This window comes from Topomyia yanbarensis, chromosome 3 (assembly GCF_030247195.1).
Source record: "Topomyia yanbarensis strain Yona2022 chromosome 3, ASM3024719v1, whole genome shotgun sequence".
Lineage (NCBI taxonomy): Eukaryota > Metazoa > Arthropoda > Insecta > Diptera > Culicidae > Topomyia > Topomyia yanbarensis.
The window spans coordinates 329,329,197-329,354,313 of NC_080672.1; the positions used below are offsets into that span (position 1 = coordinate 329,329,197).

Below are 25,117 nucleotides of genomic sequence, written 5' to 3' on the forward strand. Positions count from 1 at the left end.
GCCAAATATAAATATATTTTTATAAACTTGTGCTTGTTTATTTCACTGAAAAATGCACTACCAAAATACTATAAGTTTGATGTAATGAAATCATTGCTTTATGCCTTTACGTAAATTCAAACTTTCTTGACATTTTTCGCATAAAGAGGCATGTAACCCCTCAACGAAGGAATTATGATTGTTCAAAATCCAATGATAGGGCGAAGCTCAAGAGGTTTTTTATAATTCGTTTGTTTGGCACGGCTCGATGAGTAAACTTAACGGAGCCGTGTATCTTTTAAATATGTACAACAAAAAAATAATAAAAAATCCTATAATGTGTATCCATCGATTTCTTCACACTTGCTCGCGGAGATTCATTTTTTTGCGGTGGAGAAGCATTTTCAGCGTCGCCCAAAAGCTTCTGAATGTCATTCATTCGGTTCGTCATTGCTGCTGTCAGAGAGATTGTTACTTTCCGTGGTTTGTTTCTTAGGTTTGCGTATTATGTTCGTGAAAATATCTTTCTGGTTTCCTGTCTTGTTGTTAACGGTATTGTTTGAAACAACAAACTGGATGTTGTGGTAGATAATTCAACATTCGCTAATGCTTTAACAGGTACTAGTGGCTGAACAACAGTTTGTGAATTAAATGAAGATCATGAGGCCGCTGTATTTATTTTAGTTATTGTGGATGTTTTTTACTTAGGGGATCCCGCGCTGGCTTTTCCGTAGTGTACAGATTGTTTGCGGCACTGACACCGGGAAGACTGATTGTCATAAGAAGACAGCGTAGTCTGAGCACTGGTAGATGCCCGTCGATTGTGGTGCTTCAGCCATATTTTAATCACTCGAACACCCTCTCTAGTATCTAAGAAGAAATTCCTCCATTTATTTATCTCTAATGGAAAACGCTTCTCCGTATTTTGACAAGAACTGGCTAATAGCGCTATCGTGTGTATGTGGTGTTACGGGGTTCTGAACCTATTCATTGTCAAATTCAACCTAGTGGCTCGTGTTGTTATGGGAAACAAGTTGTTCGGTTAAGCTATACATCTTGAATCTTATCAGTACAATATTACGTATTTGGTAAAATGAATAAACATCATAAACTGATGACTTGAGGTACATTTAACTTCTCGGTCTAATTTTGCAACCCCGAAAATCCAAAAACAGTCACCCAAATACGCAGCAAAGACATCTCCTCATTATCGTTGAAGATTATCTCGATCGGTACATTCCTCACCGTTTGAACAAAAAAGCGGCCCGTGATCGATGTCTTCGCTGGATAGAAGTTGATGGTTTGGAAAATTGACCTCTCTTGTTATAAAAACAGTATTATTTTTTTTTTTTTCAATTTGTTTATTTGATAAGGCACGTATGCGTTAGCTTAAAGGTGCCATTTTTTCATTGTTTTACATTTTGAATTTCTTAAAACTAGGGGGATACACATTTCAATATTATTTTGTTTTATATAATAAAACTAAAAAAAAAACTACAGCTAACTTATACATATAAAAGAGGGTATAGTATAATATTCGTAAGATTTGGGGGACGGGTCATTTGTGTGTTCTTTGTATAGTAATTCACTTTATGATTTTTAGAAGGGAGATTGTAGAAAAAATAATTATTAACTAAGCGGAACATTTTACAAGCTTATTAACTAGAGATAACTAGAAAGAGTGGTTCAAGATTAAGGGGAATTAATTAGGACTATTTTAAAGTAGTGGTACTGTTGCGCATTTCTTAACGAGATTAAATATTGTTCAACTAAAACTAGAAGATAGGGGGGCACATAAATTTTGGGAAGATATTCAAGGGGAGAAGGGGGTGAAGTCATACATCTGTGTATCAGAGACATGGGAGGGTGGGTGGACAAGGCTGAAGGGGGGGGGGGGGTGAGATATAAACTTTCAGTTTCCGGCATCAGGAATTAACGGCCAGGATTACAGATTCGAATGGATTGATCAACTAACACTAGAAGATAGGGGGGCACATAAGTTTTGGGAAGATATTCAAGGGGAGAAGGGGGTGAAGACATACATCTGTGTATCAGAGACATGGGAGAGAGGGTGGACAAGACTGAACGGGGGGGGGGATATAAACTTCAGTTTCCAGCATCAGGAATCAACGGCCAGGATTACAGATTCGAACGGATGTATCAAGTATTGGGACGCCGGGCGGTTTTCCTCGAGCCGGCAGGGGTTCCTCCAGACGATTTCGTAGTACGGCTCAGATACGGATCGGGAACACACCACGCTGCGCGTGTGATGTTGTACTGTAGATCTCGTGTTGTTGGTTCATTCGACAGATGTTTTGTCTCGTCTTGGAGTCGTATCAAACCATCGTTGGGGTACGGTAGGCGGAAGAGGGCACTCCTGGGAATGATAAGAGAAAAGATAGGGGCATTTAAATTTGGATATTGATGGTTTTGAGGAACGTGTATATAAGGGACATGTAGAGAATATCGCGGCTTGCTAGTACATCTCGAACCGGGACATTGGGTGATCTTCCTCGGGCCCGAAGGGAATCGAATAGTTGAGATCTGCCAGAACAGTACTCGGCACATGCCCAGACAATATGTTCGATTTCGTGATAACCGTTGCCACAAGCGCAGATACCGCTATCCACGAGCCCAATACGCCGGAGATGTGCGTCCAGCGTGTAGTGATTGGACATGAGCCGAGACATCACGCGAATAAAATCCCGACCCACATCCATCCCCCTGAACCAAGGTTTCGTCGATACCTTAGGGATTATCGAATGTAGCCACCTTCCCAGTTCACCATTGCTCCATGAAGTTTGCCAACTTTCGAGGGTTCTCTGATGAGTAATACTGAAAAATTCGCTGAAGCTAATTGGTCTCCCAGCCAACATTTTGATTCACTTTAATAAGTTGCAATTTGATTAACTGTACTCTTCTACGATATGAATTGATTGCAAAAAATGCACAGATCTCTTCTATGTGAACAAAAGTGGAGGCCATATACGTACAACAAATCGGTATAGTAGAACTATGTGATTTACGACGAATTTTGATCTCATCAGAAGTATTATACAATCATCTAGCTTATCATTTTGAGTTTATATATGATCAACTTTACAATCACACATGAAGGTTTATGCAGCTTAAGGCCCCAATGTGGTAACAAGAAGTATTTAAAAAAAAAATAATATTATGAAAATAAAAAATCAGGATGAAATTTCCATAATTCTGTTATAAGACACAGTTACGCCCACACTGGTAGATATGTTTTTCAAGGGTGAGGTTGGAGTTACTGGAACATCAATTATTAAAATTATCTGCTACGATTTACTTCCAGTTTCGAACCTGAGATCTTCGTATTCCCAGCATAGCCGCTATGTACTCATCTATTTATACACTGTCAAGCAACGATTATATTTGATCGTTTATCGCTTTATGATTACGATCTAAAAATACCATAATCCAACCTAAATATGGCCCTCCAATGATACCTTCTATACCTGTCAAATCATAACCTACATTCTGTACTCAAGCCATTTTTATTGCTCAAATATTGAACTAGAAGGAGGTGACTATTTTTTTAAACGATTTTGCAGTTTAATCCAATTGCAAATTAATTTCAAAATTGCTTTTATTAATCCGCATGTACAATTTTGTTATAAGTTATAGTGGACTAATAAATAACTTCAAGTCAACATTGTATTTCGATCACAGATTTGCATTATATGTGAACTTTTAACAACAAAACATAATTTTTGCTTGCACTATTTGTAATTTTGATTTAGTCTGTCATTATTTGTAATTTATTGTAAACTTTTATATACGATTGCTGGTTTGCTGGGCTTTCATATATGTCACCTTGCAAAGCGCCCGCCTTAGCTAAAGAGTCCGCTTCTTCATTACCTGGAATGGAGCAATGCGAGGGAACCCAAACTAAGGTAATCTTGTACGATCTTACAGACGAAGCACGCAGGCGCTCCCAGATTTTCCCCAGAAAATATGGAATGTGCTTTCTAGGTTTCATTGAACGGAGAGCCTCGATTGAGCTGAGGCTATCCGAGACAATAAAGTAATGATCGGTGGGCAAAGTATCAATGATCCCAAGGGTATACTGAATAGCAGCAAGTTCTGCGACGTAAACTGAAGCAGGATCATTGAGTTTGAATGAGGCGGTGAGGTTTTGATTGAATATACCGAAGCCAGTGGAGCCGTCGAGGCTTGACCCGTCGGTGTAAAACATCTTGTTGCAGTCGACTTCTCGAAATTTACTATGAAAGATGCTTGGGATCACTTGCGGGCGTATGTGATCCGGGATTCCACGAATCTCGTCTTTCATGGATGTGTCAAAGAAAACAGTTGAATCAGAAGCATGAAAGAGATTGACACGGTTGGGATAGTATGAAGAAGGATTGATATTTTGTGCCATGTAATCGAAGTACAAGGACATAAATCGGGTTTGAGAATTGAGCTCGATAAGCCTTTCGAAATTTGCAATTACTAACGGGTTCAAGATATCGCATCGGATGAGCAATCGATAGGAGAGTTCCCAAAATCGATTTTTCAGCGGAAGGACGCCCGCCAGCACTTCTAAACTCATCGTATGTGTCGAGTGCATACAACCCAAAGCAATACGCAAACAACAATATTGGATTCGCTCTAGTTTGATGAAATGTATGTTCGCAGCGGAGCGGAAACAGAAACTCCCGTACTCCATCACCGACAATATTGTTGTTTGGTACAGCCTGATCAGGTCTCCTGGGTGGGCACCCCACCATGTTCCGGTTATTGTACGGAGAAAGTTGATCCTTTGCTGGCACTTCTGTTTCAGATACCTAATGTGACATCCCCAGGTTCCTTTAGAGTCGAACCAGACCCCGAGATATTTGAAAGTTGAAACCTGAGCAATAGTTTGACCCATTAATTGAAGCTGTAGTTGCGCTGGTTCACGCTTCCTTGAAAATACGACTAGCTCAGTTTTCTCCGTGGAGAACTCGATACCTAGCTGGAGGGCCCAAGCAGACAAATTGCCCAAGGTATCTTGCAATGGTCCTTGCAGATCGACGGCTTTGGGACCTGTAATAGAGACCACACCGTCATCTGCAAGCTGCCTTAGCGTGCAGGAATTGACAAGACATTCGTCAATGTCATTCACGTAAAAGTTATAGAGAAGGGGGCTTAGACATGAGCCCTGGGGAAGACCCATGTAGCTAATTCGTGATGTCGATAAATCACCATGCGAAAAATGCATATGTTTTTCAGACAGCAAGTTTAGCAAAAAGTTGTTTAGAGTCGGTGAAAGACCATGCTGGTGCAGCTTCTCAGAAAGAATTTTGATAGAAACTGAGTCAAAAGCCCCCTTTATATCTAGGAAAACTGATGCCATCTGCTCTTTGCTAGCATAAGCCATTTGAATTTCTGTTGAGAGCAACGCAAGACAATCGTTCGTCCCTTTGCCTTTGCGGAAACCAAATTGTGTATCTGACAGTAAGCCATTTGCTTCAACCCAATTATCGAGGCGAAACAAGATCATTTTCTCGAACAACTTTCGGATACAGGACAGCATCGCAATCGGTCGATACGAGTTGTGGTCGGAGGCTGGTTTTCCTGGTTTTTGAATGGCAATGACCTTCAATTGCCTCCAGTCATGAGGGACAATATTACCCTCAAGAAACTTATTAAATAAATTCAACAAGCGTCTCTTGGCAGAGTCTGGCAGATTCTTTAACAAGTTAAATTTGATTCTGTCTGGCCCTGGGGCTTTATTGTTACATGATAAGAGAGCAAGTGAGAACTCCACCATCGAAAACGGTGTTTCGTTCGCGTTATTGTGAGGGGACGCGGCGCGGTAGATCTTCTGTGCCGGGGCGGAATCCGGACAAACCTTCTTGGCAAAATCGAATATCCAACGGTTTGAATATTCCACGCTCTCATTGGTACTGTTTCGGTTTCGTAAGCGCCGGGCCGTACTCCAAAGAGTGCTCATCGATGTTTCTCTCGTTAGTCCGTCGACGAACCGGCGCCAGTAGCTACGTTTTTTGGCTTTTATCAAACTCTTCATGCGCGTTTCCGCCATCGCGTACTGTCGGTAGCTAGCTGGCAGCCCGTCGTCCCGGAAGGTCTTATACGTAGCGGCCTTCTCCGCGTACACGTCTGAGCACTCTTTGTCCCACCATGGATTGGGAGGACGCCCGCGTGAATTTGCGTCTGGTACGCGTTTAGTCTGAGCTTGAATCGCGGTATCGAGAATCAAGCCAGCCAGGAACCCGTACTCTTCCTCCGGAGGAAGCTTTTGTGTCGATTCTACTTTTTCGGATATCGCGGACGCGTAGCTCTTCCAATCAATATTTCGTGTGAGGTCATACGAAACATTGATTGTATTCGGTGGCCCTGAACCGTTAGCAATATTAATTACGATTGGCAGATGGTCGCTGCCGTGGGGATCAGAGACTACCTTCCACATGCAATCTAACCGCAGCGATGTCGAGCAGAGGGACAGATCTAAGGCGCTCGGTCGCGCTGGAGGGACAGGAATCCGTGTCATTTCACCCGTATTCAAAATAGTCATATTGAAGTTGTCGCAAAGCTCATGGAGTAGGGTAGATCGATTATCGTCATGAAGGCAACCCCATGCCGTGCCGTGGGAGTTAAAGTCACCTAAAACTAGCCTCGGTGCGGGGAGGAGTTCCGCAATATCGCAAAGCCGTCGGTGGCTAACTGAGGCTCTAGGGGGGATGTAGGTGGAAGCAATGCAAAGTTCTTTGCCTTTAATTCTGGTTTGGCAAGCGACAACTTCAATGCCTGGTGTCGAGGGGAGGTCGATCCGATTGAAAGAATAGCACTTTTTGATCCCCAAAAGTACTCCTCCGTAAGAGTCTTCTCGATCCAAGCGAATAATATTAAAATCGTGGAAGTGTAGGGTTATTTCTGAAGTGAGCCATGTCTCGCATAGGGCAAATGCATCGCATTTCAAATTATTTAGTAAGATTTTAAACGAATCGATTTTCGGGATAATGCTTCTGCAATTCCACTGTAGAACAGTGATTAAATCCTTGACCTCGTTCGATGAATTAGCCATCGAAGGATACAATCGCTGAAAGGAGGGGCCATTTCGCAGTGAACTGCATCAAGAATGTTTTTACTGCGGGGAGAAAGCTTATCAAGATACTTTTAAGGGGGTCAGAAATGTTTAACGCTGTAAGAATACGGTCCACAATGTCAGAGAAATTTATTAATCCAGCACTGTTTTCTTTCTCTGGCTCAGATATGGGAACACTTGGGGTTTTTGATGTTCCTGGAAGTGCTGGGAACTCCTTTTCTGAGCTCAGGTTACTGAGACCGGGAGCGACTTGCTTCGGTTTTGCACCAGTACTTCCTTGAGTAGTTATTTTAGGGGGACCATGAAGAGACACCTTCTGGCCTTTACGACGAAGCTTGGAAGAGGAAATGTTCTTCCTTTTTCTACTACTTCTAGGCACAGCAGAAGATGTTCCCTCCTGGGGTTCATCACAGTCGCCTTCGTCAGTAGACAAGTTGGTAAAGATGTTCGTAGAGACAGGTGGCGTAGCTATCTTAAGCATTTCTGCAAAAGATCGCTTAGAGCGTCCCTGAAGGGAACGCTTAAGATTTTCCTCGCGCTGTTTGTACGCGGGACATGAAGGGAGATCATGTGGGTTTCCCCCACAGTAGAGGCACTTTTCGACATCTCTACCACAGGAATCATCCGCATGATTCCCACCGCATTTCCCACAGCGGGCTTTATTGCTACAATGGGAGGCTGTGTGTCCCAATTGTTTGCAATTAGTACAGTTCATGACCCGCGGCACAAAGAGGCGAACAGGTAGACGAACCTTGTCAAAAAGGAGGTAATTAGGCAGGGCAGAGCCGGCGAAGGTCACCCGATAAGAGTCTGAGTTGACGTATGTTTTCTTCCCGTCAGCTGCGACTGATGCTGAATGCAAACGTTTGCATTCCAGTATCTTCACTGGCTTAAGCATGGGGTCTTTGAAACAGCCAGTCCCATATTTTAGCAGGTCCTCGCAATTCAGACTCGAATCGGAAACGACCCCACTGACTTCAACCCTGCTAGCTGGAATATACACCCTGTACTCCCTCGTAAAGGGCTCGTATCCAGCAATATCGTTTGCCTGAGTTGAACTGTTAACCACCACCCGAAGCTTATCAGGCCGAATTTTCGATATTTCTGTCACGGTCGAATACCGATCCGTCAGAACTCGAGAAATCTGCAACAGATTCAAACACTTTTTTTCTTTGGTCCGAAAGAAGATCACAAATGGCCCGGTGGCCGAGCTCGGATATACCTTGAGCCGGGGAGCCGATTTTATTTCGACGTCCATCTCACCTTGAGATGAACCGCCGTCAGGGGAAGTCATTTTTGCACGGGCCTATTGCCCAGTGCACGTTATTAAGACAACCAAGAAGGGGAAACGAAAACTAATACTTAGCTTGTGCATGTAACGGTATCCAGACGGCTTACTAGAAGAACACTGTTTCACTTCACTGACCGGCTAACGGTACTCAGAAACAGAAACACACAAGAAGGGAAAAAATACTGAAACCTCAACTAGGCGCAGAGTGTGTAAATAACCTTGAACGCGGATTAACACTATTTGTCGCTATAGAGTGTACGGACCGATGACAAAAGACTTCTATCTCGACTGAGTGCTCGATAACGAATGAAAAACAGTATTATTGTTTTTTAACAAATCTAAGACATAGTGGATGGACGCCTAATCGGTTGTTGTTTGTTTTTTGTTTATTTCGATTATAGAGGTTTTAACCTTAAGGTCATTCACCTCTTCGGGTTAGAAAAATCTCTTAAGAAAATTCTCTAACCCTATGTGCGGATGTTGGGATTCGAACCCAGGTGAGCTGCGTACAAGGCAAACGATTTACCAACTACGCTATGCCCGCCCCCGCTTAATCGGTTCAAATCATCGCGAGCCCTCATTTTTGTCCTTGTCGATATGTGCGTTTGTAATCTCAGATATGATTTAAGGCTAACCCACTTCGCCACATCATCTTTGCCAGACTGGCGAATTTTGACAGCTTTTTGTTTCATTGTATCCAAATCAGTTGGAAATAGCATAGTTATCAACTTTTTAACTACCCGGGCATCCTGTCTACCTGTTAAAGATACTTTTTGCTGCGCAGATAACGGTTAACAACGTTATTTGAGGTACTCGGTGCCAAATTGTGTACACTCAAGTTTTTTTTACGTGGTTTTTTTTTGCGCGGTATTTTTTTACGCGGTTTTTTTTACGCGGTTTTTGAAATTTACGCGGTATCCATCAATGAGGTTCCCTTTATCGCGGATTCTTAAATTTAAGTGGTCTTCATTTACGCGGATTTTGAAATTTACGCGGTTTTCATTTACGCGGATTTTGAAATTTACGCGGTTTCCATTTACGCGGTTTTCATTTACGCGGCTCGTATCCCCCGCGTAAAAAAAACTTGAGTGTATTAGTACCTCGATTATTTCATCGCATACACAGTACACAGAGATACTAACTTTACATTCGACGAAGAGCAACATTTTGTCATAATCAGAGTGCTATGCCTAACATGGTGCAATTGGAGAGTGTAAACTTGTTCCAAGCTAATTTCGGGAAGTGAACAATTATCATAAGGCCAAATGCAGCTAATAAGCTAAGAAGCCGCCATTTTGAATATAAGAATTTTTTTTGGTCAAATTATCGATAGAGTGGATGTACCAATAGTCGCATACTTAAGGAAAACTATTGCTTTTTAATAGACCTATGGGCAATGTTACTACTTCAAACGAATGTTTTCAATCCCTACTTCATAGGAAAAATTTAAAGATGGTTAAATAACCAATTTATGTATTCAAAACCGCTTGTACCACTATAGGAACACATGTACCAATAGTGGCGCAATCGCTAATTTCGGTTCCTATTGTTGCAAATCCCATTGATTTCTTACGGGACTTGCAACTATAGGTACATTACCCAAGTAGCACGCTTTGTTACTGTATAGTAATTTTAACTCTCTTGGTAACAACTATGTTATGGAAAAAGCGCACTTTGTTTGTATGTTATGCAACGTGTTCCTAATTGGAGCAAAATAATGAAAACAATAGCTGTGCCATTTGCCGAGCACTGGGTAGTTGGACAGTTCTGTTTTAGGGTGGAATGGCAAACAAAGTGGCATTTGCAACTTGTTAGACTGTTTGTGCAAGTTAGCAAAGTTTCTGATTAGTTTCACAACTGTTATTGATGTTTGCATACTTAACACTATTGGCCAGCTCTATAGTTACATAGTTGCACAATCAGTTTAAAAACTCCCAGCAAACCAGCAATCGTATATGAAAGTTTACAATAAATTACAAATAATGACAGACTAAATCAAAATTACAAATAGTGCAAGCAAAAATTATGTTTTGTTGTAAAAAGTTCACATAACATGCAAATCTATGATCGAAATACAATGTTGACTTGAAGTTATTTATTAGTCCACTACAACTTAAAACAGAATTGTTAATCCGGAATATTAATGACAATTTTGAAACATTGAATAAGAATCAGTTTGCAATTTGATTAAACTGCAAAATTGGTTAAAAAAACGGTCACCTCTTTACAGCTCTTCACAAATTCTCTGCTAAACTCGTTCAATATTTGAGTAATAAAAAATGTACCCATTACTTATTAACTCTCCGGAAGTCGCGCAAATGGCCCATTGAGCGAGCGGCCGCTGGTGCGCTAAGACGATTTCGCTAGATTTTCAGAGCACTAGCGCGGCTTCCGGAAGGTTAAAAAATGGGTTGTGTAAAGAATGTCGGTTGTGATTTGACAGGTATAGAAGGCATCATTGGAGTACCATATTTAGATTGGATTATGGTATTTCTAGATCGTAATCACAAAGAGATAAAAATGATTAAAAATAATCGTTGCTTGACAGTGTATAGATAGATGAGTACATAGCGGCTATGCTGGGAATGCGAAGTTCTCAGGTTCGAAACTGAAAGTAAATGGTAGCAGGTAATTTTAATAATTAATTGCAACCTCACCCATGAAAAACATCTATCAGTGTGCTTGGGCGTAAGTGTCTAACAGAGAATTATGGAAATTCCATCCTGATTTTTTATTTACATAATACTCTTTATTATCACATGCTATATGAATTCAACTCACTTTATAAATCATTGAAGACATTAAGCTGTATAAACCTTCATATGTGATTGTAAAGTTGATCATATATAAACTCAAAATGAAAAGCTAGATGATTGTATAATGCTTCTGATGAGATCAAAATTCGTCGTAAATCACATAGTTCTACTATACCGATTTGTTGTACGTATTTGGCCTCCACTTTTGTTCACATAGAAGGGATCTATGCATTTTATACAATCAATTTATATCGTTTAAGAGTATAGTTAATCAAATTGCAACTTACTAAAGTGAATCAAAATGTTGGCTGGGCTCGTGGAAATTCTTTTCAAATATATCCAACAATAAAAAATATTGTGTAGCATTTGTGCAACATTTAAAACTTTCAACAAGTTGCAATTGCTACTTGGGTAGATCAACTATAGGTGCAAGGGAGCTCAAAATTCGAAAAAATGATCAATTTTTTCAATAGTTATTTGAACAAATTTCAAGGATAACAGTTGTATTGTCGCATAATTTCAGTGCGATGAATCGATAAAAAATATTTGTTGATGGTTGGTACCTTAGTTAGGCGTACAACCCACTACTGCAACTCTTGGTACACCTCAACTTTAGGAGCACCTACCCTAAATAACGAATTAAAAATCAAAATCAGAAGTTCGTATGTCTTTTAATTTTTCCTCAAAAATTCCCAAATATTGCTTTGATTTCCCACCGAATTCAGGAGAAGGTCTCCTTAAGTTTTCTCAACAAGCCATCGGCGACAAGCGTCCATTGAAGTGGTGAAAGCAGGATATCCTCCTTTAATCTCTACTGTCTGAACGATGAGCACAGATGCCGGTTGCTTAGCATTGCGTGTAGAGATCGTGATATATAATGGTACACCAGGATCTCGTACTGTTTTCAAATCGGATTCGATAGACACGCTGTAAAAAAGCATTTTAAATGTCAGTTAAACACCTAAACTTGATTGCTTCCGCGAAAAACTTTCTCAATATTATAGACAACATTGGGCAACAGGATGTTATAGACAACACTGTGTAACAAGATGGTAGTAGACTTCTCCCGCTAACATGCATGTTGCATTGCATGAAGTGAGTGCTCGCCTATGCAAACTTTTCGAATATATTGGTCAAACAAACGTTCCACTGATTTGAAAAGGAAGGAGGCCAAACTAATCGGGTTCAACCCCCTTGCCTCCATATAGGTAACGCGGCACCCGTTGTGAATAAATTTTACAATTATTTGCCGCTACACCAATGAAATGTATCCTGTTGCAATACCACAAGTAAGAACTTTCTTCAAAATATGCTTGATATGTTCACATCCTTTTTGAAGTACAACTGGAAGGTTTCTCTTGACATACTACTGCACTAAACAGTGTGTACTAGCTATGCGGAGCAAAACTTTCAAGCGCCCATTTGATTGATTCGGTTGTCACAATTCTACAAACAAATGCCCAAATCAGAACCGCCTGAAAAAAACTCAGGAGCAGTCATCGGTGATAGCTTTGAATAGCCTGGAAAGTGTGTGTGTCAAAAAGACTTATTTATCTTCAACCCATCTCTGCGTCTGCAATTCCAAACTTGGCTACATAACTTTTTGAGTCTAGCAAGTTCAGCATTCTACCAAGGGGTTCCTCTAGAAGCACGCATAACTCGAAACGCCTCTTGATATTTTGCTACTATGATTGAGTTTGTTTTATCCTCGACCTCATCCAAACCACTTGGAGATTCAAACGTTGGAAAATACCCATAATATCTAGCTGCTAAGTCCAGAGGTCTGAGCTCGTAGATTTGAGATAACAGTATCTAGCTAGCCGTTTAAGATAACGACGGTACAAGCTCGTTGGATACGAGCCAGTTTGCCCACTCATGCGTAGTAGCGACAGAGCAAAGAGTTACATCTAACAGCTCTTCCGTGTCAGATCGTGAAAATGTTGAGCGTTCCATCAATTCAGTGCCTCTCAAATTGATATCTGATCTATGCCGAATTATGGGCATTTGCATCACTGTCTATTATGTGTGGAAAACCATCTCTATCACAGTATGATACAACTCTATTGAAATTGAATTATGCGATAGATATGCAGAAAAATAAACGTATTTCCTGTTTATGTTATCAAAAGTCATAGCAAAAATATCGCTTGTGAAGTCGGATATCATCGCTGTTGTGCTATCTTATAACAAACACCATTTTGGGGTAAACTGCGTTGGATCTGCCACATTACTTAACTAAAAAATCTCTACAAAATTGCGTTTTCAGAATTTTAGCATTCTGCTTGGTCATTGAAATGTAGCGAGAAACGTGCTGAGAAATTTTTAATATGTTGCGTCAAATGACTATGTCTGGGGATTGGCTCAAGTTATCTTGATGTATAACATGTTTTTATGTGTAAAATTATCTGAGAAACAAAACAAAAATTCACGAATTTCGAGAAAAATGCAATTTAAGTTTTAAGCTTAAAATATAGTATATTTGACAACACTGTAACCAAAAATAACTATTTTTTCTAGATAATACATAGAAGCATCAATTGTCTTCTTTGAATTGTTTATACCATTTATAATTTTCAAGATATTCAATCTCAAACTTTAAAAATCGTTTTTCTCGAAATGTGCTTAATGGCGCTTGTCATAAGATAGCACAACAGCGACGATATGAGATATTCACTATAGCACAATTGGCAAGTATGCATGCCCGAGGCATTTCCCGGAATTTTGTTATGCCATTTTTGCTGAAAGCTGCGAAGACTGTTTTTTTTTATTCCTCTTTATTTTCCATCGACCTCTGTCCACACTGAAAGCTACCTGAATTTTTTCACCTAACGACCTCGGCTGGGATTGAACATAGACCCACTGGGATGAGAAGCTGTAACGCTTACCACTCAACCACCGGTACCATCAAGATGGGGTTAAGTATTTTGATGCATTTTTTTGTTTCAATTTTCTTCTCATTTTCGATTCCTTGCTGTGGTGATCGCATTTCAAATCGTATTTTTTATTAACTGTTATGTGTCCAACAAAAAAACACCTTTAACAGGCCAACACACAGTGGCTGGAGGCTGGCCAAAACCTCAAAAATTTATTTTTGAAATATTTATATTTTATATTTTTCCCAAATTTCTCATGTATTGAATGATGTATATTCAAAATTTTATAATGATTGGATAAGAACAAGATTTTTAACAAGAGTTTAAACGTAGCAAAGTCGGGATTTTTTAATGATTTTCATTTCCGAAACCACCATTGCTCTGTTCACTTCATATGCATGTGGCTCTTTTGATTTTGGTTCGATTTTAGCACAACTAGTCTCATTGTGTAGAGGAACGAAAGAAGTTGGATAGTGAATAAAATACATTTGGTAAATTTGCTTGGAACTATGACTTTTTAGTTTAAATATGTTTAAGGTGGTCAGATCAAAAATACTTTTTTCACTAATGTATTCTGTACAAATTTCGGAAACATTTCGGAACGGTCACATAGTATACATTCTATGGGAAATAACCCCTACTTTTCGAATATCATGGTCTCCTTCTGCGCCTAGGTGCGCAAAAAGTTTTAAGGAGATTTTGAAGCTTTGTTGCTGATATGGAGGCGCATGGTGTTTTGTGTAAAATAGACAATCTACAGTAAACCATCACGTTATACAATGGATTTAAAGTAGTGTTCTTCATTTTTTATGATATTGCTGACATTGGTGAACAGTAACGGAAAATCTACCATGAAAACGGAATCATAGTTATAAGAAAGGTTCAATGACACTGCATGGAAAAATGCATTTAATATTTTACGACTTTTGACATCAAAAATGAGCTCAGCACCTCAAAATTAGCTTAAATTGTGATTTTCAGCCAATTTAGGTAACATTTGAGGTTTGGTCCGACTTTTGTTAGAAGACCCGCCACTGTGCAACGTGGGTACCCGGGTACCCACAAATTGAAATGTTCTTAACTATGGCTTCCTTTATCCGATTTGGACACTTTTAGATTTTTTGGATTCAGAAACTCGTCCACTTTTTGATTTATAAAATTGAACCGGATGAATGGATCTGGAGCTTGGTAATCCGGATTTTCCGGAGTAATTTTGCAGTACTAGGGTATTTGGAAATTTCAATAATGTCCTAGCAATATGAGTATCAAACCCCTTCAAATTATCTCGGAAGTCTGTTATTTATTGTTGCGGGACCCTATGGCAATTTAAAAAATGGAATTAGAATGGAATTGCCACTCACGGCCCCACGGGAACCTGCTCCGGAATGTCCGTTTCGGGGTCAAATCACCAAATGGTTCCAAAACCACGAGATACAGCCTACTGATGCAATTCCAAGAATTTTGATACTCATATTGCTAGTATTCCATTGAAGTTCACAAATAGTATCCCAGTACTGGAACCTGCCTCCGGAAATCCGGATTCCCGGGAACCGAATGAAGTAACCCCATTCATTTTTACCAAGTCCAAAAGCGGATGAGTTCCTGAATCCAAAACACCCAAAAGCATCAAAATCGGTTGGAAATTACCTTAGTTATTGGCATTTCATTTTTGTGGGTACCCACGTCGGCCTGTTACGTAGTAAAAAAAATCAGGAGCCCCTCTTAACGCCCCCCCCCCCTTTTATTATATCAACTATATTATTGATCCAAATGATTGACTTAGTGAAGTTCTAAGATGTCACAAAGTTTCAATTTCCAGCTATGGATAAAACATAGGAATTTCATTAATTGAAACCTAAAAAGGTACCCGGGTACCGCGTCGGATACATAACGGTTAACTATTACAAAATCTATTCGACACGCAAAAAAGCGCGCTCAAATTTTCTGTTTTTGCGCTCACAATCTCATGCCCAAAAGCAATCCTTTTTGGACATGGTGGTTTCGCGTATTGTTTGAGATGAGCGCGACACTCTCGAAAAAAAATCGATGGCGCACAATCCTATATCTGATCATTGCAGTAGCGATCATAAGTAGGATAGCATGGAGACGTTGGTATATGTTATTGAAGTTTTCTCTGCACTGTGTACCGAACGTGTAGCTGTGGAGTTGTAGCTGTGGAGTTCGATAATGTTTTGCACATGTATGAGTAACATAACGATTCATTTGGAAGCTTTTCGCTTACAGTTCAAAACCGAAAAAACAGACGCATTTACGCTCCCGATGATTCGTTTTGAGTGTACTACTCATTCACAAACAACTGTCGAATATATATACTGTGACCCCATATTAGTTGTGTCTCGCTCCATTTCTGTGCAAAAGTTCGGGAAATTTTGAATTGTAAATTGCTACCCCGATAAGTGCAATTCGAGCTATCTCTGTCTGCATTAAACGAAACAGATTTAAGATTTGGTAATATTATTTCGTGGAATGGAGCAGTACGCTCAAGTAACATAGTTAAAAAATTCCCCAAAAATAATCGAGGCTAAATATAAAATAGGTCAAACATTCGATTTTTTTTCCTAAACTATTCCGCAAGTATTTCCCGAGTCCCTATCAAGTCGGCGAAAGCTCATATGATTAATGAGCGAAGGCTTTCACTTATCGCATTAAATAATCAAGGAAAACAACATGCTAAAAGTTTCGCCAAATTGCCGTTGACTCATGGATGCATTACCCCGAAAACCACACACATACATACCCATAAGTCAGTGTAAGAAAATAATAATAAAAGTGAAACTATCACCGGCAACGACGGTAGACAGACAGGTGACCTTTTCAATAATTTAAATTATAAGTCTCCAGTCGGACTGGATATTGTCTTGGCCGGTAACGGTGCCAGCGGGTTTTCCCCCCTCGCAGATGTAAGTTTTTACATTTCTTATAAAAGAAATGTATAGAATTCGCTCAAACTTTCAAGATTTTTTCCGAGGCCCGGAGGGCCGAGTCTTATATACCAATCGACTCAGCTCGACGATTTGGGACAATGTCTGTGTGTGTGTGTGTCTGTGTGTGTGTATGTAACGGACAAATTCTCATTCGTGTTTCTCAGCAATGGCTGAACCGATCTTATCCAAACCAATTTTAAATGAAAGAACTAAAAAACAGTATGAACGCTATTAATTTGTTTTTGATTCTGATGTTTAGTTTCCAAGATATGAATGTTTGAATGCGCAAAAATGGCGTTTTTTGCAGTTTTTTTAAATTATCTGCCGAAATTGACAATGTAGATTAACAATTTATATGTTTTTAGACAGCTTTAACGAATACCTTTCGAACAAGCTATAGATTGTTGAAATCGTACTATTATCAAAAGAGATATTTAACATTAAATGCGGACGAAAGATTTTTATCATTTCCCATAGCCAGAAATATGACCAAAAACATGTAATCTATTATTAACGCCAAAACGGCTTATTTTAGGTCAATAGTATCTTCGGAGAATTTAATGGAGGCAATATGCCCTTTCTTTTGGTATTGTGCTTTTGCTGATTAATCCCCCTATGAGTGAGATATTTTCACAAATTTTTTTGGAAGTGATTATATCGAAATGATATCTTCAGCAAATTTGTAGCTCTTACTTTTGCGAATAACGTTACTGAAGACTTCAAATATCTATTTTGAATACTTTAAAAGTTATGGCTTGTTGTTTGTTGATTACTCTTTGTCGCTTATTTATTGTTCAATATAGTAATAATCCATTGAAATAAGCCAAACATTATTTCGATAAAACGAATTTTGTATTTCATTTTACTATCTACAACCGCTAGAAATAATCACCGAACACTTCCAAGTTATCTGGAAGGAACTTGATAACTTATCAGTACAAAAATGTTCATTTGTGCGAACTTTCTGACTGCAATTTTGCTAACTTATAACCATCGGATCGATCTGAAACATATCGGAAAATGAGAAGCGAAATAAATAACTCCAAGCAACGGCGTAGCCAAGAGAAGGTTTTGGGGTTTAACACCATACAACCCCCCCCCCCCCCAAAAACCCAAAAAAAAAAATTGGATTGAAGTTGAAAATTTATTGATGCAGACTGATTTAATTCAATATTACAATAACAATTATCTGATCCGTAGATTGATAACCTGTTGTTGTAAACATCATGAGGACTTTTGATAAATTGTCGGAATGGGGTCCTGATATGTAACCGATCTATTGGTCTTGATTTCACAGTTGTCTAATAGCATCAATATCAAATTCCTGTCTGAAAACATTCCAATAGAAAATTCCAGAGTTCTGTAATCAATCATAATCCTCAGATTTATTTTCAAATTGATCTCGTTTTTGTAGAGATGTACTGTAATAAGGGTCTTTATTTAATAGGAAGCGAAGTTAAAATTGATTTAATTCTATGAAACATAGAACTGCTCAACAAAAAATGCATAAATTTCAACAATTGCTTAAAATGTTTTTGCCTTTCTCATTCACCGGAGGACCGAGTGTCATATGCTAATCGACTCAGTTCGTCGAGATCGGAAAATGTCTGTGTGTATGTATGTCTGTATGTATGTGTGTGTATGTGTGTGTATGTGTGTGTATGTGTGTATGTGGAAAAAATGTGACCTCTGTTAATCAGAGATGGCTGGATCGATTTGCACAAAGTTAGTCTCAAATGAAAGGTACAATCTTCCCATCGGCTGCTATTGAATTTTTTATTGATTGGACTTCCGGTTCCGGAGTTACGAGTTGAAGAGTGCAATCACACAAATTCCCATATAAACTGAAATGAAAAATTTTCAAAATCAAATTTGTATTTTTGATGCCAAATGACATTATAATGCATGAAACATTGAGATTTGATGTAAACTCGAAAAAATAACGTTTGACAAAAATTGATTTTTTGGACTTATTTGCTCTGTTACTATTTTCTGAAAAATTAATTCTGCATAATTTTAAAACTTCAAAAATTACGGTTTCGGAATTATGCCGTTTAGACATTAAGATCGATTTTCACCAAACCCCCACCAATTGTAAAATTGGTATTGTAAAAAAACGTAAGGGCGATACTTCAATGCTGATAGGTGGGACCGAAAAAGTAAACAATCGCCAAAGGGACTATATACTATATATACAATCATTTTGTCAATTTCAATAGCAAACACAAATTTTAATTTAATAATTTAAAATACTTCATGAAGTTTTGGGTTTCGATCACTGAATCATGCAATCTAGGATGTAAAAAACACAATAGTTCTAAATTGGAAATAAAACCAAGTCTGGAAATATGCACTGTTGATTTTCTTTGAATGCACTATGAGTCACAAGGGCGATTTTTCGGTACAAAAATCAATAACTCCCAAACCGTTCATTTTAGAGAAATTATGCTGAGAGAATGTTTTTGGGGATTAAATTCGCTTTCTTTTAAAGTAAAATGTAGCTAGGGTGGTCCTCTCAAACATTCTTTTCGAAAAATTATTTTTCGAACAAAATGGTATAGCAAGGTACTTACTTCAGCAAAGTTGTAGAAAAATGTTTTTCAGTTAACATTTTCAAATGAATTAAAGTTATAGCACTATCGGTTTTTATGTTATAATTATTTTTATTCTTTAACTTAGGGTGTTTCTGAAAAAGTCAGTTTTTTAACTATAACTTTTTAAATAGTTAGTCTATCTTCAAACTCTCTATGAAGCAATTTTAGTACTTTTCATTGCGCATATTTCTGCTGAAGAATGTGAATCGATATCATTTTTCGTTATCGAGTTACGATCATTTTTTTTAAAATAAAAATGATAGTTTTCAATGTCCTCTAACTCAGAAGGTTGCAAAACTAAATTAGCTAAATTTGTACTCTTTTGAAAGTGCATCAAAAATACTATAAAATATTTCAAAATCAAAGTCAGCATTTTTGCCCTTCGATGTCAAATATAAACAACAACACCACGAGTCGTGACAGTTTAATTGGTATCAATCTCATTCATGAATCGAATCGCAGTAGCCGACGACTGCTTTGATCAACGCGTGTAGTGCTTTGTATTATTAGTGCTGTTAAAACGGATAAAATAAAGTTGTTCGATCTCTGGAAAGTGGCCAAAGGTGAAAATAAAAATAAAATAAAAGTTGTGTTTGAGGAAATAATGAGATAATTTGATGTGAGACAAAATGAAAAAAATAAGTTCACTCAGAATGCAAAAGCTGTAACAATTAAAACATGTAAAAGGTTTGATCAATTTTGGAAAGACAGTAATCGAATTGAGACGAAAGTGCTCGATAAAAATTCGAAATATTTTGAGAAGCCGTTAACAGTTCCTACAAAAGATTCAAACTGCACTTCCTCCCAAACCAGCATTCACAGAAATTCGTCGCTTACTTAGAACAGAATGAAGGGTAATCCTTAATTCATTTGCTTTTTAAGGCAAAATGCGCTACATTTTATATTATGTCAACACTTCCATTACCAACAAGTTTCATGAGCGAACAAGGAGCTGAGGCTCGGAACGATCGACTGAGTCACGGTAGAAATTGTTCAAGAGTCTCGAACATGGAAGATGTTTTCTTTAGAGCAATGGACTCGTCTAATCCGGTTCTTGCAGTTAGAAGATCCCGATACAGTAAACGCACTGAAATAAGTTCAATATTAAATGAGTTAGCACTTTGAGAAAAGAGACACGATTCAGATAACTATAACGACGACGATGCTGATGATGTTGATGATTGTGATTATAATAATTATGAGGGTGACGATGATAATAAAGTAGTTACGTAGAATAGTAAAATAAATATCTGTCTGAGCCTAACGTTTTCAATATTTGTGTACATATATTTGACAAGCTCAAAAAATCATTTAACAACTCGACTTTTTGATCTAGTAAAGCAGGTTCTAAATGGCAATGACCAGACCCTTAAAAACAGCCGTATGCTGATGTCATTTAATCATAATGTTGATGTCAACATTTTTCGCTGAATGACAAAAAGGCAAAAGTTGATTTTGAGATATTTTACAGTATTTTTGATGCACTTTCGAAAGAGTACAAATTTAGCTGCTAGTTTTTGCAACCTTCTGAGTTAGAGGTCATTGAAAACTATCATTTTTATTTAAAAAATGATCGTAATTCGATAACGAAAAATGATATCGATTCACATTCTTCAGCAGAAATATGCGCAATGAAAAGTACTAAAATTGCTTCATAGAGAGTATGAAGATAGACTAACTATTTAAAAAGTTATAGTTAAAAAACTGACTTTTTCAGAAACACTAAAATGACACCCTAAGATAAAGAAGAAAAATAATTATAACATGAAAACCGATAATGCTATAATGCTATAACTTTGATGCATTTGAAAATGTTACTTGAAAAACATTTTTCTACAACTTTGCTGAAGTAAGTACCTTGCTACACCATTTAGTTCTAAACATAATTTTTCGAAAAGAATGTTTGAGAGGACCACCCTAGCTACATTTTGCTTTAAAAGTAAGAAAATTTAATTTCCAAAAATATTCTCTCAGCATAATTTCTCTAAAATGAACGGTTTGGAAGTTATTGATTTTTGTACCGAAAAACCGCCCTTGTGACCCATAGTGGAATGGTGGGTTTTTTAAAGAAAAAGCGTTGATTTCTTAATTCTCAGTCGCGTTGGAAATTTGAGTAAAGTATAAACTTCAAATCGATTAAAAAAAAATCGATTTTTTTTGGCTCAGTACAATATACATAACCCCTTTAGAAAAATCAGTTTTCCCACCACAATGCATTGATTGAGGAATTTAGATATTTTATTAACAGAGCATTAGCAATAATTCGTTTGTATGTCTATTTTATGGGCCATTTTTTCGCCTTCCCATTGATTTGGTTTGAGATTTCTAGCACTGATGTTGTCCTATGCTGATTTGAGTGATTCTCTGAGTCCTGCCACTATCCCATGTAGTATGTGTTATCAAAAACATCGCGAAGCATCAAGTTCTAAATGTTCTCAAACGATATAATATCCGAAGAGAGTGATAAGAGTTATAAGAAATGTCTCATCACACTGTTAGGTGGATTAAAAGCGTTTTTTTCTCCAGCAGCGAGTGAATGTGTGGAAGAAATTTCAAACAATAAACTCTTGCTAATCTAACAAACGAGTTTCAGTTACAAGCCCAACAGACGGGCTGAACTTATGTCAAAATATCACCAAAATCTCCAATATTACTAAATCTCACCAACCGCGGCAACCCTTCTGCTCACCTCCTGATGAGCTACAGTGGGAGACCCCTTCGACACACAACCTTGCCCTCGGGTGATATCGGAAGAAAAGGCCGACGACACAATTTGCAATGATGTGAACAAACAACGCAACGCTGCTAGCAGGAATGGCACCGAATGGTCTACTATTTACCATTCGCTAGTCGTCGTCGTCGTGGAGTTCCACTTACTTGTGGACCGGTATGCATCCTCTCCACCCGGGTCCACCTATGCGATGCTGCTGCGGTACGGTATGAGTTTGCTGAAGACCAAGATGAGAGACACGAGATAAAAGATTGGCGAATATTAGCAATTCTTCACCTCGGATAACCGGCGTCGCGGGCCTTCCTCTCTAATTATCGATTTCATCTTACTCGTCTTTGTGCAATTTCTTAGGATCTGTTTATTTTTCCCGTTGATCCGTCCCGCGCAATCGTGTCCCATCCTCGTCCCGCTCTCGCTTGTGGTGAAGTCTGTGGTGTGACGGCGTAGTTCCACCAGCAAATAGCTGCAACGTTTGTGTTATCGGTCTTCAATATCTATCGTTCGCCGCTTTGGCTAAACTACTTTTTAAATTGAATTGCTCTGGCACGACCGCAACTGCCCATCAGGTAGCACCCGTTAGCCACTGGAATGCATGCAGAAAATGCAGGAGAGTGGCGTGGTGTGGCGAGGCTCTCGAAGGCAGGCAGCCGGGCAGGCAGGCAGGTAGCTGCTTTAGCGCATGGCTATTAACGGCACTTTCTGTGGCTACGGGCGGCATGGCAGTAACACACCAGCCCAGTGGCCCACACAATGCAGCACGGCGGTGCGGTGGTGGCGGCGTGCGGACGATTGGTCCATCACCAATCAATCGGAGGGTGTTGATTGAGGGAGGTACGCGCATCGTATTAGCAAAGTACTACTACATCCCGTTCCGCACCAGGGACTTCTATTTTGACAGACTTTACCGGTGATGGCCCGTAGCGTACAGGAATTTTAAGAGCAGAGCATCCTACAGCTAACCTTGCTCGGTTGGGACAGAAGGGTAATGCGCACTGGTATCAGTAGCCAGTTGGCATATATTTGAGCTTCGAGAAGTGAGGGTTCTGAGTTGATGTCGGTAGGATCGCTTCAAGAGTCCCGTAATTGTGCTGTATGCGGAGGCTTGGGTGCGTAGTCTATCGAAAGCGAACGTCAAGTTGCGCACTGAAATGTAGCACCAGGATTTTGTTTCCCTTATGTATACATACTGCATTAAAATTTTAGTATTTTTTGATACCCCTTGGAACATTACTTTTACTAAATACTAAAATAAATACTTTACATGGCGTACGCACAAGTGCCAATTCATATTTTTAATTTTCGTAGTTTGGAATCCTTGAAGCAAGCAAACTTCTCGAATTGGACGCGAAAGATGATCCATATTTTGGGTTTCTTTTACGAAGCCCAGACTTGACGAATGCCCAAACATTTTCAATAGGACAGTCAGGTGATTGTGTTGATTAATCTAATTGACGACGTCATTTTGATCATCAATGTCTATTTCAGTGTTTGGATCGATATTCTTTTGAAGGAACCAATCTTCGTTCGTATTGATGATCACTAGCAGTGGGTAAAGATGCTTTATTTTGAATATTTGATTATTTTAACATTCCTTACAAAAAAATTTATAGGATTCGCTCGAACTTTTTTCAAGGCCGGAGAGTCGAGTCTCATCTACCAATCGACTCAGCTCGAGAACGTGGGACAGTGTCTGTATGTGTGTGCCTGTATGTACGTACACTAATGTCATGTAATTATCTCAACAACGGCTGAACCGATCTTAACGAACCTAGTTTCAAATGAAAGGTTTAACGTGACCAATAGACGCTATAATCTTTGTTTTTGGATATGTTGAGTGATTTCGTCAAAACACGACATATTTTGCGTATATAACTTTTGAACGAAGTAATTTAGTCACGCTATGTGCATATAATAATGATTATGATATACCTTTCTGACAAGCTGCAGATTGTCGAAATCCGTTTTCGAACGGCGGAGATATTGAACATCTTATATTTTTCTTACCAAGCCATGACAATCAGTTCAACGTTAAACCATCCTCAGAGGATGGTCTTGATGGTGATGACTGGTGCGTTCTCAACAACACCTACTGGTGCTCTAGAGGCACTGTTGAACAGGGCCGGCGAAACACTTTTTTCCCGAGTGGGTTGTAAGATTCGGAGTGATTTCTACTCGTGGGGACGAACATTCAGTACACCATGTCTGAACTGTAAATGTAAGTGAAACTGAAAAATTCCCGATAATACCTGGTGTCTATTTGGAAATACCCTTTGTTAACGGGCTGTGTGACCGACGGCTCAGCGTCGGTTTATTGAGTTTATTGATTATTGATACTACAAATGTTCCACAGCTAAGTACCAATTACTCTATTGTTTTAAATTTCGTGGCATTAATTTTCTGTTTCTTCCGATAAAACCTTTTCTTTGCGTGGGTAATGAAGCCCGCATGATAGTTTTGACTAATGGGAAGGGACTACAGACAGCCCCTTTGGCTGAATGGAGGTCGATTTGATTGTTTATACGATGGCATCAATGCCGATAAATCTACTTTCGATTTAAATTATATTCATCTAATACAACAGGGCCCTGGAAGGTCTACTTCCGAACCGAATATAACCCATTTAACATCATCGATATATCGCGTAAACTAACTAAACAACACTCGGCCGTGGATGAAGAAGTATCTTGTCTACGTACCCGCCTGGGAAGTAGAGATTAATGGTGTTGTCTCCAACAGGGGCCTTAATTGCGAAATATGTGGTTGGCTCCTTCCAAAACCCTTTGCTTCAGTCTGTGAAAATTCTGGTTTGCAAGCAATGCTTCAGCATAAATCAAGGAGTATAAGAACTTATTTTCAATCAGTCTCAT

At 38.9% G+C, this 25,117-nt stretch overlaps 1 protein-coding gene across 5 annotated transcripts in view; it reads left to right on the plus strand.

Annotated features, from left to right (window-relative positions):
• Positions 1–25,117, plus strand: part of LOC131691270 (serine/threonine-protein phosphatase 4 regulatory subunit 1-like) — a 697,782-nt gene that overhangs the window by 424,976 nt on the left and 247,689 nt on the right. The window lies entirely within an intron of this gene.